A 6,452-nucleotide genomic window follows, 5' to 3' on the forward strand; every position below is an offset into this window, starting at 1 on the left:
CTGCTGCCCTTGTCCTTCTAGGGGGTAGAGGTCGCGGGTTTGGGAGATGCTGCCGAAGAAGCCTTGGCGAGTTGCTGCAGTGCATCTTGGAGAAATACCACCAACGATGTCTCCGCAAGATCCTGCAATTCCCCTGGGAGGACAGACGCACCAACATTAGCGTCCTTGACCAGGGCAACGTCCCCAGCATCGAAGCACTGACCACACTCGACCAGCTCCACTGGGCAGGCCACGTTGTTTGCAAGCCTGGCACAAGACTCCCAAAGCAATCGCTTTACTCGGAACTCCTACACGGCAAGCGAGCCCAAAGTGGGCAGAGGAAACATTTCAAGGACACCCTGAAAGCCTCCCTTATAAAATGCAACATCCTCACTGACACCTGGGAGTCCCTGGCCAAAGACTGCCCTAAGTGGAGGAAGTGCATCCGGGAGGACACTGAGCACCTCGAGTCTCGTCGCCGAGAGCATGCAGAAACCAAGCGCAGGCAGCGGAAGGAGCGTGCGGCAAACCAGTCCCACCCACCCCCTTCCCTCAACCACTGTCTGTCCCACCTGTGACAGAGACTGTAATTCTCGTATTGGACTGTTCAGCCACCTGAGAACTCACTTTTAGAGTGGAAGCAAGTCTTCCTCGATTCCGAGGGACTGCCTATGATGATGATGATGTATCTTGTAGACGGTACACACTGCAGCCTAGGTGCGCTGGTGGTGGAGGGAGTGAATGTTGAAGGTGGTGGACTACAAACATACGAATAATGACGGACAGGTAAAGACCATCTGGCCCATCAAGCCAGTCCCACACAACTGCGATACCCCGTGGATCACAACATACACGCTCCACCCCACCCCAAACCCTGTGAGCTCCTGGGAGAGGCAAAATAACGGATTTTTTAAAACCCAGGCCAATTTGGAAAAACAAAATCTGTGAAATTCCTCTCTGACCCATCTAGGCGATCAAAACTAGTCCAGATCACTGTGGCCATTAAATTCCCTGCAGTACCCACCCTTCTGTCGGAGGTGATCTCCACCGCAGCCAGACACAGATCCAGTTTTCGGTGCATGGTTCAAGGTGTAGCTGATCAGCACTTGCTCAACGGCATTTAGAAATGGGCAGTAAATGTCGGCCTTGCCATTCTAAGAATTAATTTTTAAAACATTGTGGCATTAATTTATGAAGCCCAGGATCCTCTTTAACCACTTTCCTCAACCTGCCCTGCCACCTTCAATGATTTGAGCACATATACCCCCAGGTCTCTCTGGTCGCACATCCCCTTTAGGATTATCCCGTCAAGCCCTCTCTGAATTTCATTCTTCTAAACTCCGAGTATAGGCCCATTCTACTCAATGACTTCTCATAACTTGCATTTATATAGTCCCAAAGTATTTTCACAGCCAATGAAGTACTTTTGAAGTGTTGTAATGCTGGGAGATCAGGCAGCCAATTTGCGCATGGCAACAGAACACAAATAGCAAGGTGACAACGACCAGATAATGGGTCAGCTTTTGCTGGTGTCCGGACAGCTGTAAAGTGCCTAATGGAAAGATGAGGTGCTGTTCCTCGAGCTTCTTTAGAAGCGTGTAGGAGGCCGAGGACGGAGAGGTGAGAGTAGGAGAGGGAGTGGAGAATTAAAGTGACAAGCGACCGGAAGAGCGTGGTCATGTTAGCAGACCGAACGGAGGTGTTCTGCAAAGCGGTCACCCAATCTGCGTTTGGTCTCCCCAATGTAGAGGAGACCACATTGTGAGCAGCGAATACAGTAAACTACATTGAGAGAGGTTTCACCTGGAAAGAGTGTTTGGGGCCCTGGACAGTGGGAAGGGAAGGGGTCAAAGGGCAGGTGTTGCATCTCCTGTGCTTGCACGGGAAGGTGCCGCGGGAAGGGGAGGGGGTGCTGGGGGAGACTGCGGAGGGAGCAGCCCCTTCGGAACGCTGAGAGGGGAGGGGACGATGTGATTGGTGGTGGGATCACGCTGGAGGTGGCGGAAATGGAGCCATTGAGTGTGGAGGCTGGTGGGGTGAAAGGTGAGGACAAGAGGAATCCTGCCGTGGTTCTGGGAGGGAGGGGAAGGGGCGAGAGCAGAGGTGCGGGAAATAGAACGGACACGGTCGAGGGCCATGTTAACCACGGCGGAGGGGAATCCTCGGCTGAGGAAAAAGGAAGACATATCAGAAGATAGCTGTAGGAGTCAGTGGGCTTATAGTGGATGTTTGTCAATAGCCTAGGAAATGGGGGCAGCGAAGTCAAGGAAGGGAAGGGAAGAGAATAGTCGGAGACGGACCATGTGAAGGTGAGAGAAGGGTGAAAACTGGAAGAAGCAAAGTTGATGAAATTTTCACGTTCAGAGCGAGATCAGGAAACGGCATCGATACAGTCATCAAAGTACCGGAAAAAGAGGTGAGGGAGAGGACCCGAGTAGGACTGGAACAAAGAACGTTCCACATATGCCACAAAAAGGCAGGCATAGCGAGGATCCATGCAGGTTCCCATTGCAACACCTTTGGAGGAAATGAGTGGAGTTAAAGGAGAAGTTGTTCAATGTGAGAACAATGTGAGTCGGGAGGAGGGTGAGGGAGGGGGACTGGTTGGGCCTCTGTTCGAGGAATAAGCGGAGCGCCCTCAGGCTGTCCTGGTGGGGGATGGAAGTGTAGAGGGATTGGACGTCCGTGGTGAAACGGAGACGGTTAGGGCCAGGAAACCGGAAACTGTTAAAGTGACAGAGGGCGGCGGAAGAGTCACGGATGTAGGTGGGAAGAGGGTGGACAAGGGGAGGGAAAATAGAGTCGGGATAGGAAGAAATCAGTTCCGTGGGGCAAGAACAGGCTGAAACAGTGGGTCTACCGGGGCAGTCCTGTTTGTGGATCGAGAAGCGAGCTGTGCGGGGTTAGAACACAAGAAATAGGAGCAGGAGTAGGCCATTTGGCCCCTCGAGCCTGTTATTGCCTCACTTACTTGAAATCGCAGGGTTCAGCCTATGGTCATAGTTTTGGAATAAGCGGTCGCCCATTTAAGGAGGAGAGGAGGAATTTCTCCTCTCAGATGGTCGTGAATTTTTGGAACTTTCTACCTAAGAATTAGGAGCAGGAGTAGGCCATTCGGCCCCTCGAGTCTACTCCTGAGCTGGTGATTTATGACAGTGTCACAAGAACCATTTGATAAGCCTGCCTCTGACAAAGCTCCATTGTATTGCCTTCCTCGCCGTATCCACTCACTTTTCATAGGGATTCGGCATTTGCATATCGCCATGGAGTTACTCTGGCAAGCCGTGACCCTGACTGCATCGTTACTGTCACTGTATAATTTGCAATATGTGACTCAGCGTTGGCTGAATACAGCATTAACACAGGCCAAACTCAACGTCGCATCATTTGAAAAGCAGTCCTTGCACACGAGGTTTACTCTAATTTGCGTGGGTATTTTTTTGTTTCAAATTCGCAATATTTATGACTTAAAATTTTTTTTTTTAAGCTTTTACATAGAAACATAGAAACATAGAAAATAGGTGCAGGAGTAGGCCATTCGGCCCTTCGAGCCTGCACCACCATTCAATGAGTTCATGGCTGAACATGCAACTTCAGTACCCCATTCCTGCTTTCTCGCCATACCCCTTGATCCCCCTAGTAGTAAGGACTACATCTAACTTCTTTTTGAATATATTTAGTGAATTGGCCTCAACAACATTCTGTGGTAGAGAATTCCACAGGTTCACCACTCTCTGGGTGAAGAAGTTTCTCCTCATCTCGGTCCTAAATGGCTTACCCCTTATCCTTAGACTGTGACCCCTGGTTCTGGACTTCCCCAACATTGGGAACATTCTTCCTGCATCTAACCTGTCTAAACCCGGCAGAATTTTAAACGTTTCTATGAGATCCCCTCTCATTCTTCTGAACTCCAGTGAATACAAGCCCAGTTGATCCAGTCTTTCTTGATAGGTCAGACCCACCATCCCGGGAATCAGTGGTGAACCTTCGCTGCACTCCCTCAATATCAAGAATGTCCTTTCTCAAGTTTCAAAACTGTACACAACACTCCAGGTGTGGCCTCACCAAGGCCCTGTACAACTGTAGCAACATCTCCCTGCCCCTGTACTCAAATCCCCTCGCTATGAAGGCCAACATGCCATTTGCTTTCTTAACCGCCTGCTGCACCTGCATGCCAACCTTCAATGACTGATGTACCATGACACCCAGGTCTCGTTCCATCTCCACTTTTCCTAATCTGTCACCATTCAGATAATAGTCTGTCTCTCTGTTTTTACCACCAAAGTGGATAACCTCACATTTATCCACATTATACTTCATCTGCCATGCATTTGCCCACTCGCCTAACCTATCCAAGTCACTCTGCAGCCTCATAGCATCCTCCTCGCAGCTCACACTGCCACTCAACTTAGTGTCATCCGCAAATTTAGTGATACTACATTTAATCCCCTCGTCTAAATCATTAATGTACAATGTAAACAGTACATCCGGGAGGGCGCTGAGCACCTAGAGTCTCATCGCTGAGAGCATGCAGAAAATAAGCTCAGGCAGCGGAAGGAACGTGCGGCAAACCAGTCCCACCCACCCTTCCCTCAACAACTGTCTGTCCCACCTGTGACAGGGACTGTGGTTCTCGTATTGGACTGTTCAGCCACCCAAGGACTCATGCTAAGAGTGGAAGCAAGTCTTCCTCGATGATAGAGAATTCAAACAGGCTGCATTTAGACAGGCTGTGAAAATTCACAGACACCAAGTCAGAGATGCTACGTGAGTGGGAGCATGTGGCATTAAGTCATCAATCAACTTGACATTTTAGGACCTTTGGGTAGCGAGCCAATTAAAAGGTTAAAAGACTATTAATTGAGCCAATAAGGTCAAAGAAGGCGAGTTCTTTTCTGTAAATTGATCCAGGTATAAGTACAGCCATTTTGACCATGTGATCTCAGAAGGACAAAGACCTGGCTTAAAGCCAAAAGCTTTCTCTTGCATAAACCCTTGCTGAGGGAAAGCAGCAGCAACAGGTAAACAAGGTCTGCAGCTCGTGTATAAAGAAACTGATGAACGGTTGGAGAAGGGATTGGAATGGCTGGCTCCTCTCAGAGCCAAGTCCCACCTTGCTGAGCAGATGCACAGCCTCCGAGCACCAGTGAAAATTCCGCTTGGAATGTTGACACTGGATGGCAATGTATCGCATTTATATATTGCCTTGGAGGGACTATATGGGTGTCCTTGTACACAAATCACTGAAAGTTAACCTGCAGGTACAGCAATTAAGAAAGCAAATAGTATGTTGGCCTTTATTACAGGAGGATTTGATTATAAGAGTAAAGATGTCTTACTGCGATTATATCGGGCCCTGGTGAGACCACACCTGGAGTATTGTGCACCGTTCTGGTCTCCTTACCTAAGGAAGGATATACTTGCCACAGAGGGAGTGCAACGAAGGTTCACCAGACTGATTCCTGGGATGGGGGGGATTGTCCTATGAGATTGAGTAGACTGGGCCGATATTCTCTAGAGTTTAGAAGAATGAGAGGTGATCTCATTGAAGCATACAACGTTCTGAGGGGGATTGACAGAGTAGATGCAGGGAGGATGTTTCCCCCGGGCTGGGGAGTTTAGAACCAGGGGTCACAGTCTCAGGATAAGGGGTCGGCCATTTAGGACTGAGATGAGGAGGAATTTCTTCACTCAGAGGGTGGTGAATCTTTGGAATTCTCTGCCCCAGAGGGCTGTGGAGGCTCAGTCATTGAGTATATTCAAGGCTGATATCGATACATTTTTGGATATTAAGGTAATCGAGGGACATGGGGATCGGGCGGGAAAGTGGAGTTGAGGTCGAAGATCAGCCGTGATCTCACTGAATGGTGGAGCAGGCTCGAGGGGCCGAATGGCTGACTCCTGCTCCTAGTTATATTCTTAAACACAGTAAAACGTTCCAAAGCGCTTCAGAGGAGCGTAATCAGACAACATTTGAAACCGAGCCACATAAGGTGATACTAGGGACAGGTGACCAAAAGCTGAAGGCATGGCACAAGATTTGGATTCACAAGCCAATTGCACACTTGGCTACAGGCTCACAGGGCCGAACCGAGGGAGTGCTCCTCCCTCTGGAGCGTGAACATCAGCAGGCTTTCAAAATGTAGCGCCGTTATTATCCTGAGACGGCTCAATCACTCCAATACGGCTGCCCCATATCCTAACTCGCACCAAGTCCCGCTCACCCATCACCCCCTGTGCTCACTACCCCGTGTCCTAACTCGCACCCAGTCCCACCCACCCATCACCCCCTGTGCTCACTGCCCCGTGTCCTAACTCGCACCAAGTCCCACTCACCCATCACCCCCTGTGCTCACTGCCCCATGTCCTAACTCGCACCCAGTCCCGCTCACCCATCACCCCCCTGTGCTCGCTGCCCTGTGTCCTAACTCGCACCAAGTCCCGCTCACCCATCACCCCCTGTGCTCGCTGAC

Source organism: Pristiophorus japonicus, chromosome 19 (assembly GCF_044704955.1).
Source record: "Pristiophorus japonicus isolate sPriJap1 chromosome 19, sPriJap1.hap1, whole genome shotgun sequence".
NCBI lineage: Eukaryota > Metazoa > Chordata > Chondrichthyes > Pristiophoridae > Pristiophorus > Pristiophorus japonicus.